Here is a 12,818-nt window from a genome sequence, read left to right as displayed (position 1 = left end):
ATTAATTGGCAGCACCAATGGAAAAATCAGTCCAATTGAACAAATATCACTTTTCTTGCAGTTCCAATGCATTTTGTAACATTTTTTGTTTGGCTGTGGTAGCTGCTCCCAGACTTAAAAGCCTCTCTTCTGTCAGGTGAGGAAAAGAGACATAATTTATTCAAATTAAATGTGTCAAAATTATATCAGCTTCTTAGTGTGTAGGAATGGCTGGAGGAATAAGAATGAGGACAGACAACTTTTCTGAACAGAAATTATAAGAGCTTTAGGATATTCAGAACAAAGTGTTGTGGGTTTTCGTAAGATGACAGAAACAATTTTAAAATCTAATTTTGGCACAGCATGACTCAGTGATATGCCTTCCAGGTTTTACACCATCATTTCCACTAAGCCCATTTTCTCTGCTTCTTATGTCATATTTTTTCAAGCAATTTCCCAGCCCTCTTGTTCCCTGGATGAAAGTTAACAAAGGGTAAAACTCTTATCCTGATATGCCAGAATATACATATGTAATAGATTTAGTTTCTAAATAACCATATTTGAGCCTGAGACTCCGAAAATGCAACTCATTTATTTTAAGGGAAATGTTTCTATACTTATACTGTGTGTTGTTTATGCAACTAGCATTCCCCCAACTTCAAAGAAATTTCTTTAGAATAAAAATGCAAAGTCTACCCCTAACGCTGAAAAGAAAGCATTTTTCTTCTTTGAATAGCTTTATATGAGAGATACAAAAAAAAAGTTGCCATGTACTCATATTCATATTCAGTATTAAGTGTTGTTCAGTTCATCAGTTTTCCAGAGAAAAGGAAAAAAATGTCCTTATAAAATATAACACACAAAATAGTAATTAAATATGCTATCGCTGGAGTCATCCAGAAAAAAAATGCAGTTTTGGGGAAAACCTAGATAGCTGTAGGAAATGTCTTTAGTAATCCAGTCTTTGTCTGGGAGCCAATACTCACCCATTCCATGATCTGGTGCTTCTCATGATTAGAGCCTTCCTGTCATAAGGATGATATGGCACAAGGAATTGCTCTGCTGGAATATTACATGAGTAAAAAAAGATGGTATCCACTCACATGTGACTGCCACTGCTGGCTTGTGCAGAAATGGCTGAAAGCTTTCTCTGATTGTTTTGGATAAGAAAAGTGTATCAATCATTACAAGATCTGTGTAGAAATTACAGCTGATACCCACCCTCAGTAGACTTCAGGCCCCTACGCCTCATTGATAGCAAAACCCCCCACCATGCTGCTGTCAAACAGGGTCAGTCGCAGTCCAGCAAGTTTGATTTTTACACACCGTCAAAAAATCAAAAATTTTGTTCACATTTTTAAATTATCAAAGGCCTAGGGGATGAAAATTCAGCTTCACTGTCTGAAGCTTTTATACTGCCAAGTTTCAATACCCTAGCAGAAAGGTTCAGCCAAGGGAGAGATGGAAAAAGAATCCAGTGAAAGAAAATAGTATGAGCTTTTAGAAAGAGGGTCCACAGACATGCTATTGTATTCAGTGTTAAATAATTTTGATTTATGATGCTAGAGGGAGATACCACCCTGAAGTCTTATTATCCCCCCTCCTTGCACTTTGTCTGCATGCCAAAAATCTGTACTAAAACATGTGTGGTTTTCATTTATTTGGAATGAGAAGAAGACACAGACAAAGCAAAGTTACACAGAGGCAGAAGTACTGTTTTGCTCTGCTTGCAGAAGCTGGTGGAAAGGTAGGGCTGTCAACAGCCCTGAGTACTAGCCTGCTGAGGCCTCAGGAGAGCAACCTCGAATCCAGTTGGTTCCTTTTCCATGATCCATTTCCAAAAGAAAAAATGCCTTCCTACCCATTTATTGAATGGCTGAGTGAGCTATGGGGAAGTAATCAGAATTTTTCCTTCAGTTGGAGCTGGATGACAATGTAGTACAGCTTCAACAAGCAACTTTCTTTTTGAATGCCCTAGCAAAGTGAACCTCTCATTCATCAGCAGTAAACTGAGGCTGAGACCAAAGCTAAGTCTAACCAATGGCATACTGGAACACCAAATTTCACAGTTCCATTAATACCCGAGAAACATAATAGGGCATCTACAGGCAAAATGGAGTTTGGAGAGGGATGTTTGAAGTTACCCCAGGATTGAAGTTACCCCAGCATTCTCAGACAGTGTCAGCACTTGCTCAATGTGCTTTGTCTATGATTCAGTCCTTATTGGCATGTCTTAACAGATTTATATTCCTAGATTGGATAGAAAACCCACTTTGTCTTTTAAGACAAAAATTAGCAAAACCAAGTAGTGCCAGAATCCAGTCATGCATGTCTTAAGGGGCCTTTTCTAAATTTCAGCTTTAACCTAAAAAATATGGAGAGTAGTAGGTTCAGCTAATGCTCTGAGCTATCTGGAGATTTTCAAACCTCCTTAAACTAAAATAGTCTTTGTGACTATATCACTATACTTTACTATATCATTATGTTGTAAGTGTAATTAGAATATGAATATACAGAAACACAGATTTGTGCCTTAGAATACAAACACAGGACCCAAGGACTGCATAATCAAACAATTAATTTAAATTAATCTTGACTGTGTGTTCCTCTTAGAAGATAACTAATAAGATGCTGTGATAGCATTTCCACTTAACCTATTGTATTCCTTTTAAAATTTACATTGTATTGGAATTAGCCTCAAGCTGTGAATGCTTTCCAAACGAAATAATCAGTGGAGAACACCAAAAGTGTTAAAACCAAAGAAGAAGCTGGGCAAAATCAAGCATAGAAAATTAAATGACCTTGTGCTCTATTTCCACCTCTCTGCCTTTGATCTCCAGTCCTTGAGCCCAGCTGTGAGACACACAACTTATGATCTAAGAAAAAAAAAGAATCACTATATTGCCCAATGTTGCTACTTCAAATTACAATGAAATCATGTTTGTTAAAATTAAGCAAAGGTTATTTGTTTTTGTGACCCCACAGTTATTATTATTCTAAGGAATTGTTCCCTTTGCCTTTCGTGAATGACATGATGAACTGGCAATTTTCTGTCATGAGGAGATTAAAAGTAGAGGTGCACCTTGGAAGCAGAGTTTGCAAAAATCCTCTAAAAGTCTTTGAGATGCTCAGTAACCATCCACACTCTGCAAGGGAGCCCAATGGTCAGAGGTGTAGGTTTGCACACCGTAGGTAAGAGATGAGAAACTCTGGAAGCTATCGAACAGTGAATTTTCACAGCAGACCAGCACAAACATATTTAGCACAGGGCTTTCTGCCACCATGAAGTGTCAAAAGAAATTTGAGAATGTTCAGTAAACTGCTCTGTGGTTTGCTTGTGCTCCTTTCTTCCCCTCAGTTTCTCTTTACTGAATTCTGATGAGCCACATGGCATGAAAAGTATCCTTACATTATACTACAAAGCATTATCTAAAAGTACTTGACCAAACAAAATTTTGCTGACCTGAGTCTTTTACTTTTGTAGCCTTATAGCAGAACAGCAGCCCAAAAGTCATTCAGAATAGCAGCCCAAAAGAAATACTGAATAAAATTTCCACTTAGGTAGCTAATCCCCTGAAGATCAATGTGTCAGACTATAATGTATAGAGGGGTCATTGACCTGTATCTTCAGCAGTGTTCCTCAGGATGATAAACACTAGAGGAGAGTCAAAACAACAAAGCATAATTAAACAAAATGCCTCATAACAAGCTGTTTTTTGAAGAGTCAGAACATATATGCCACTGAAAGTTCAGCGTCATCCAAAAATTACAGCCCAGTGGTACATAGCATATGGGTGCAATTTATTTTCTGGGTTAAGGGAAAAGCTTCAAAACACCTGTGATAACAGGTAGTAAATGTTAGCTTTCCTATGATATCCACTAAATTTCTCATCATTTCTTTCTCAAGGTTCAGTAATAGTTGCTTTGGATTCATTCCTAGAAATATCAGCTATTGGGGAAGTCAATAAAATATCCAAAATACATTAAGTTTGGAATTGCTTTCATGTAACATTTTCTTATTATACATAGCAAATAAACACTGAAACACCAGATTTGCAAACTCACATCTGCATAAGTCCCAGTCATCCAAAAAAAAAAGGAAATATTGCATTTTTCTCGACAGACATTGCATAAACCCCTAGTCTTTGAACATCAAACAATAGGGTTTGGTCTTGCACCACTAATGTCAGTGGGAATATTGACAAAAGGAAATTTATGAAGAACACTCATATAAAATGCAGATGACTGTATGAAAAACACTCTGAGAATGGCACTAATTAAACAAGAATGAAAAATGCTGGTTTGGAAATTGAAAAGAAACAAATGCAATTTTTAAAAAATCCACTCAAGCTTTTAAAATTGTGTTGCAAATATGTCACAGTGTTTCTTCTTTTTCTTAATTAAAAGTATCACAAAGAGGTATCTGTGATAAAGGCACACAAAGATAGTAGTCATATTTTTGCCGATGCTAATATGAAAGACCAGGAAAAATGAAAGACTTGAGTCTTTCCCACCTAGTGCTAGATCTGACTGGCTCTTGTTCATTTTGGAAGCTTTGTTTCTATTTTTGTTTTGTTTTGTTTTCCCCATTTTCAAATTATTCATTGTGTTGTTCCTCCAGTACTTAAAGCGTGTCTAGACCATTCCCAAACTAGCATTTAATGAAAGCAGGTTATTCTGATTGAAGGATGGGCGCTGCTTCATACTGTGGTTTGGGGTTTGCCTCTCTGACAGTCATATTAAGTCATCTGTTTTTGCCCTTTCATGAGGCCTTCAACATTATCCAGTATGGGCTGAGAATCATACAGCCCCTCCCTTCTTCAAGGTAAGGAACTGCAAAAGGGGAATATCAGAAAAGCTGGAGCAGATGCAGGAGGCATGATTTATTCTGCCTCCAAGTGAGACTATTACAAAAGAATGTATATTTTATAATGTGTCACAACTAGGTTTGTAACAACATAAACAAAATACACAGCAGCCATGCCAGCAGTGATCATAAATACATGTTTAGCATAGCAGCTATAATAACTTCCATATCATCATACAAGAGCAAATTCTTGTCACACTCTTGTAGGTGGAAAAAATATGCTCTCTAAAATGTTTCACATGAAAATTCAATGCTCCCATTACCGGAGAGTGCAGTTCTCATAGGACAAATAAGACTGCAGTCTGAAAACTATTTTAATAAATCAAAACTAAATACTCTGCTGTCTATATTCTCTTTAAAGGTTTATTTTGACTCTAGCTCAGGGTTTTGTAGAGCAGATGTGGCAGTGAACATGTGCACACGTTCTTTTTTCTTTCTCTGCCTCTTTTTAAACACCATAGAGAGAAAACAAGTAGCACTTGCTCACAGCAGTTCCCAGTCCCAGAGGATCCTCAAAGTACTTTCTAATCCCCACTTTTGCTAATAAATTTAATATGAAGAACAACCAAGTTGAAAGCGCATCCAAAAAAACAAGAAGTGGATGTAATATGAGTTGGGGGTCCATTCCCTTTTCCGCCCCAATATCTTCTGGGACTACAAGCACAGAAGTAGCCTCTTAGCCTCCTTTCTCTTGTGCGTCTTCTATCTTATCCTCTCATTTGAGACCATAAGATCTACAACACAATGAGTTTTGTACTATGAAGGTAACTTTAGCAAAGTCAAACTGATGGAATCATATCTGTTCCAAATATTTGCCCTTTTACCTCATTACATAAAATCAGATAGCTGTGCTTTCACCCTCAGGTTTTATTTTTGCATACCTACACCTCTTGTGCTTAAAACCATCCCTTTTCACTCCTCATCTGCCAAGAAATAGTGAGTAAGAGCAGTTCTTTTAGTTATAGCCTCTGAATTTGGGATGCTCAAAAATATATACCACTGCAAGCTATAAAAATGTTATCAAAAAATAGCTGTTCTAATAGCCCATATGCTTCATTGGGCATATCATTGTTTGATAATGTTTTGAGGTATCCATGGCAGAGCCCTGTCAGATCCCCTATTGCTACCTTTAAGGCTGGAGCCTTGAACTCAGGCCTGCTGGGGGAAATGCAACCCTCATTCTCCAAAGTTTCTCCCTAGTATTCTTAATCAGTAATTACTTGCCATGGAAAGGCAAGTTTAAGATCTTCCCAGCTGCATGTCTTTATTACCCCTATATTATTTTCACATCTCACTTCTATTGAATATATGTCTTACTTTTATAAAACTGTCTTAAGGAATATTACTTTCCTAATGTAGCTGTAATCAAGCAGGGAAATGTACTGCTCTTCTGTTCTCTTCAACAGTCAACACTTCAAATATTAAGCATTTATTCAACCTTGTATTTCTGATTGTTCGGTCCATCTATTTAGTCCTTCCCTTTTCTCTTGGTATCCAGGGAGTCAGGGGTACTGGCTTCTGAAGTCAGTTCAGGTGGTTATCTGCAATTTTTCTTTACAGTGCTCTTCGAGGTCAAATCCATTACAGCTTGTGCTCAGACTGACTTTCCACACTTAACTGTGCTGGGCTTACTGTGACACACTCAGCAGGTTCACCTCAGAACCTGTTATCCATAGATACAGTAGATGTTAAATTTGATACAGAAAAAGAACCTGTTTCCTGTCTCCTTTTCATCTTAAAATGTCTTGTGAACAGAGTGACATTTTTGATGAAAAAAAAAATAAACATGATACCAGATGCTAATCAGTATCATCACATCCAAAATTAAATACACCTAGAAAAAATACACAACATACAGTACAGCTGCAGTCAGGAAGTTTAATCACACTGGCCATCCCAAGGAGCTTAGAGATTTTGTTTTCTTTCTGTCATATCATATCAACTGGGAAAGAAATGTACATCACTAAATAAAGCTCCTTAAATATTTGCAGCTGATTTGTAATGGAAATTACAGAGCAGAGCCAAGATAATGTTATTTTCTTATGCCTCAAAGTCTCAGGTAAACTGGTGTATATAAGGCTTTTTTTTTAAATACAGGAATAGATTTAAAATCCATCACAGGCATACTACTGATGAAACAGCCAATCTCAGGTACCTGCAATTTACATTCCAATTGTAGATTAATACATCAGCCTTTTGCATCTGAAGGTACGGGATTCTTTTTCCTCAATTTTCAGAGGGTTTTTTTCCTAATCTAATTAAAATGGGTGTTGTTAGAGAAAAGGCACCAATATGAAAGAAGTGAAGGAATTTCAATCTTTCAAGTGATGTTAATATCATGACTTTGTTGGCATTTCCAGGTTCCCCAGCCTCACAGTGACCAGGATGGCAAGACAGCCCTAATAAGCAGATTGAAAATGGCTCATCCTCAGCTGAACGATTCCAATACTCATCTGTCCCTTCTATCCAAAACAAACATTAAAAAAAAAATGGGGAAAGCAGGATGAGGTGGAGAGTCTAAGACTAATACTCTTCATACCAAGCAAGGTTATCTTGCCATGACTGTGACATCTATATCTTGAAAACAGAAGTGGCTACCTATGAATTCCAAGTACAGTCATAGGACCACTTATCCTAAAGACATCATGTCTCCCCCTACTTTTTGTCACCCACAAGTGCTACGAATTTTGACACCCTCTGAGCATTCATCAGCTTCTTCTTCCAGAGCTTGATGATCCCTTTGCTCTTAAAATGGAGATTCACTATCATTAATCCAACAGACACTTTTCTAGCAGTAAGAATGGATGGAAAAAATGGAGAGTTAGGGTTTAAAGATAAGTTCACTTCTATCTTTTTCATTCATTTCACATTGCAAGCTTATCATTCAGAGCTGAGGTGCTCAAATGTGCCTTAGTTGGGCATACTAAAAGTTTCCATGCTAACTCTGTAGCTATTTTGCCAAAAGCCAGCAAAAGCACATGCGAATGTTTCATGACAATAAAAAGAGTAAAAACTCAGCCTTAAGTGTTAGAAAAGGAAAAAGAAAAATATGTGGCCATATCATCAAAGAAACATAAAGTTCTTCTCTTAACTATTCAGAAAAGTGTCTTTGATTTGCAGTAAAAGGAGCTTTATATCTCAGAGGTACAGTACCGTAGCTTGATTACTATCATGTAATGTGACATTTGCTCAGATAACAACTTTTTTGCGAATGGTTGAGTCAATAAGCACATAAAATCCCTGTATTTTGTCAGTGTCTGTGTTATTGCTGCCCTTTGGCTGAAGTAATTATATCTTTTTTTCTTTTTTGAAAACTTATGTAGTGTTTTCTCTCTCTTAATTTCATCTGTTCTACTTATATTTAATTACTCAAGGTTTGGCAGTCTTCTTATTGTTTGCACTCTTATGCTATGAACTGAGCTGCACTAGGCTGGTTAATGTGCTTGGTTAGAAACACTGTATTGGGTAAAATTATCTGGATAATAATAAGCAAAAAAAAATTTCACTTTTCCTTTGAAATTCAAATATTATTATGCAAAAAAACATATTTTACAAGAATATCATACTCAAGTTTCTAAGTAAATGTTAGGAAGGAAGATGATATATTACCTTATCCCCAGCAGGTGAAGTATTAGCTAACTAACTGTGCAGTCCCTTCCACCTTACTCAGGTGTTAGCAGAAGGTCTAAAGGAGGAGATAAGAAGGTTGACATTTCTATTGGATATACACCAGAGGATTAAAATAGAAAGAACAGAACCTGGAAGACTTGTATCTCTTTCCTGATTTGGCCATCTACTGCTTGTGTGGTCCTGAATAAACCATTACATCCTTATGCCTCACACTGATAAATGGGAGTAGTATTTTGCACACTAAAAAAAGTGGTTTGCACTTTTCTAGGCACTGTTTGCAAACTGCATTGAGGTCACAATTCCATACTCTAAAAATGAATAAAAAAAACAAATTGACTTCATCTCATAAGAGAAAGTCCCAACTGAGCAAACTGCTGATATATGTATGACTGAAGTCAATGAGGTCACTTAAAGTTAGGGATATTCTTAAAGAGTTTACTGATTCAGGGCCTTAATCTCTCAGGAACACATCGATTCATAGCTTGAAGTAGTGGTTATTTTGCTGTTTCTTTCAGTGCATGATTATTTATAAAGATTTTCCTGTCTGAGTAGACCTTATGGCCTTCGCTGTGCTGGGCTTCTTCTCAGTAATCCCAACAGTTTATAAAGATTTCTAAATATGTAATTAAAAACTTTTACATCTAGCAATTGGATCTGTCAAGGGATTGAAATGGGAGGAACACAAACCTTTTTGCTGAGAGTTTAATGGCCTGAAGTACAGCTGCAATATTTGGAAAAATCTGAAAGCTGTTTATGGATTCCATAATGAATATGACAAATTACTGTTTTTTTCCTGATCTTTTGCTTCCACAATCAGATAAGAACACTAAGAAAGGGGAGAAGAAAAGGTTTCAGGTGGCACTGAAGAAACAGGAGCAGAAGGAACAGAACCTCTTTAAATGGAGCATCATGGACAAGGAGACGGCTCAAGTAAACCAGGTTTTTAGCTTGCTACTGAAAACACTGAGGAACAAGGCATTTTCTATGATGTTCTAGCACTTTGGCAGGCCTGATGAGACAGTTAATTGACAAAGGGCAGGGATGCTTATAAGGATATTAATATTTCCTTGCCTGTACTAAAGTGAGAAGAGAGAAGTAGTAGCAGAAACAGGAAATACACTGGACTGTATGGAGGGAAGAGACTTTTCCATTGGGAGTGAAGCTCAGAAACAGATTAAAGGAATCCAGCACTGCACGCACATGTGGGCTGGTTTGTTGTTTCAGATAGATGTGCATTCTTCTTGCACGAGGCATAGTACTCAACCTGAAGCAGCTTGCATGTTTCTTCTGTTCCTAATTACCATATTTGCTTCAAGAGGTGAGCTGAAACCTCAAAATCCTCAGACACAGGAGCCATGTGGGGCTAAATCTGGTCTGGACTGCCTTGGAGACCAAGGATGGTGGGCTGAAGGATGCTATGTTTGTGAATAAGGAATGGAGTTGGCAAGAGGAGGTGGGAGCACACAGGAAGGGGAGAGCTCTCTGGCTTCCTCATGTGGAGCAAAGCATTCGGAAGAGTTGTGCTGCAAACCAAGCATAGGGGATCTGGGGTGCCCAGCAAGCAGGCAGCCAACAGGATGCCAGGGCTCCACAGCACGGGCCCCTTGGCCCTCTTTAGCAATCACCTGGCATTTTCTCATGAGATGAGAGCATTAACACCTTTGCAATACCCTTGCTGAGGAGAGTGGAAATGGACTGCGAGGAACCTGTTGTTCTGGCTTTCACCTAATGAGAGCTGAGAAATGCCTGTGTGGATGCTGTGACTTTTGCCAGCACCCACACCATGTAAATTCCACAGGAAAGCAAAGGACTTAAGTTTTCATTAGTCTCAAGCTGGCATCTTTTACAAGCATAAAAATCCTGTTTTGAAACAATGTTCATTCACCTGTTTTCAAAGAGTGCGAAATGGACACATTGCAAAGGAGAGACTGCATGACTTTCCAAATGAAACTCCCACCATCTGGGAGCAGAGTGATGGTTTTCAGCTTATCAGGCCAGAGGGTTCATAAAGCAGCCCAGGAGCATGACAAGGCATTTCTCCCTTCAGGAGCAACGGAATTTTGTTGGTCAGCTTTGAATGACCTGCTGCTGCATTGTAACACACCTGTCAAGAGGTTTAACTAACATTATGCTTTCTCAGCATACTTGTATTGACTTCTCTGATAAGCTTTACCCACAAAATCATGCATGAAAACTCACCAAACATATGCTAAAATTTTTTTCAAATTAATGTTCTGCTCCTTTTCCTATATCATACATACTAATGTTTGTTGCATATTTAGCAAAAATCTATATAGTTGCATAGAAGATTTTGATAAATGCCCACTGTCAGCATGAAACATGAGCAAGAAAAGACCTAGTATAGGGGTTGTCTCTGGGCTGAGGCACATGATAATAGTGGCTTAACAAATTGTGCATCAATCTGAGGCATCCATTTGTGTGCACACCTTCCACACGACCACACATGAGATGGTGAGGATGAGATCAGCACGGGGACATTAAGAGCTGTTCGGTAGACATGTAGCAGCTTGTTAAGCTGCCGAAGCATGATTTTGTGTCTGAGTCTGACTACATAACCTGTGCTATGTTAATATACAGAGGTCTCCCATTACCCATCTGTTTATATGGGTATAAGGTGTTGTCAGGTATTAAAAATCAGTCAGCAGCTCTAAGAGTTTTTTTATCCACTCTTCCTATTACAGCTGCATGTAGGATATCCATCTGCAATGATGACTTTGCCATGTTAGACATACAGCAAACCCCGTGGTGGCAGATGACAGTCCCTGGCTTAAGGGCTGAAAATTCTAACAAAAGACACAGATGCAGCAGGCAGAATTGCCTCACCTAACTTCAAACACTTAAAAAAACAGCTTGGAGCCTGAGCTAGTTACTTAGGCTACCTTCAGAGAAAAAGTCATGTACATAGAGGAAGCATTTTTCTCAGCTGTCTTATACACTGCTTTTACCTGAGACGAATCCCTGCTTCTGTAAATAAAGGAAGAGCCCAGACAACTAGATTGACACCCAGCCCTTGCAGGACTAAGGGTTAGGTAAGATAACTCTCCCAATCAGAACATGAAACGGACATTGCACCCATGCAGCTGACAGAGAGCTGGGGCACAGGGAAAATACTGTCAGTTGCCCAGGAGCTGTGCACTACTCCCAAACCTGAGCGCAAATCCTTTCAGCAACAAAGCTACAGGTCCTTCTTCTAGCCCTTAGGGCATGGGAAAAGTCAGCTCCACAGAGCTGCAGGACCTAGGGCTCCCTGTTGACATGGTATTTCATCTGCTCAGTCCCAAAGTAGAGTCACAAGAGTCCCCACTGTGCCTGCAGTTCTCCGTGAAGGATGTCCTATTTCACACACCAAATGCGTGTTTGGTTCCCCACGAAGCAGAATAATTCATCATGTTTAGTAAACCAGGAGCTTAGATCCATAATGCTAACCACTATTAACCACGGATCAGTTGCTAAAAAACAAGACAGTTGATTTCAAGGAAAGGGAAGAATAATGAGTGACTGCAACATTACCCGCAATTAATTATTGTGGTTGTCTGTTACAAACAATTACAAGCCTTTTTTTGGTTGTAATGCCACTGTTGATGCCCACCTTCTGGCTAGCTGAGCTGGGATCTCCCCGAGGTGTGTGCTGCTTCTTTCATTGCTTTGTGGACTCACATTCAGAGAACCATTTGGCCTGTAAACTTGCTAGATTGTCTGTAAACACGGTGAAAGGAGACAGTTATTGCATGAATCCAGAGAGTGCACCTGCATGCTAATGAGTTAAATGTCAGGACAGAAGCACAAGACCAACACTCCATGCTGCCCTTTAGAAAAAAAAAAAGATTTACTTCTGTCACATTTCAAACAGAAAAATACAGTGTAACTTCTTGTGTCAATACTTAATTTATTTTGCAACCAATAACTAAATGCATATTACTTGCACTTCTATTTTAATCCACTGTTGTGCTTTTCATAGGTTCTCCCTGCCCTAGAGGTACTGTACTGTCCAGATTGGTTACAATATTTGCTATCTGAGGCTGCTGTACACTTAAAACTCTATAACAATGAAAGTGTTTGGACTGCAAAACAGCTTTCATTCACCTCCAAATGCCCCCAAGTTATTTATTTTGCTATTTTAGTTTTATTTTACCTTAAATTTAAGGGATTTCTAGTACCAATAAAGAGCAAACTGAAGACAGTATGAACTATAATGCATTTAGCTTTTTTTTCCCTCTTTTAATCTGCATTGCACCTGTGATAAAAATCAACAGTGTCATTAAAGTGAGGGCTAAGGCTGCAGTCAAACTTTGATACTCCCACAATAGCTAGGAATTACAGC

This window comes from Manacus vitellinus, unplaced genomic scaffold (assembly GCF_001715985.3).
Source record: "Manacus vitellinus isolate BGI_N305 unplaced genomic scaffold, ASM171598v3 scaffold_4_pilon, whole genome shotgun sequence".
NCBI classification, from domain to species: domain Eukaryota; kingdom Metazoa; phylum Chordata; class Aves; order Passeriformes; family Pipridae; genus Manacus; species Manacus vitellinus.
The sequence above is the reverse complement of the archived record's forward strand: the minus strand, read 5'-3'. Positions refer to the sequence as shown.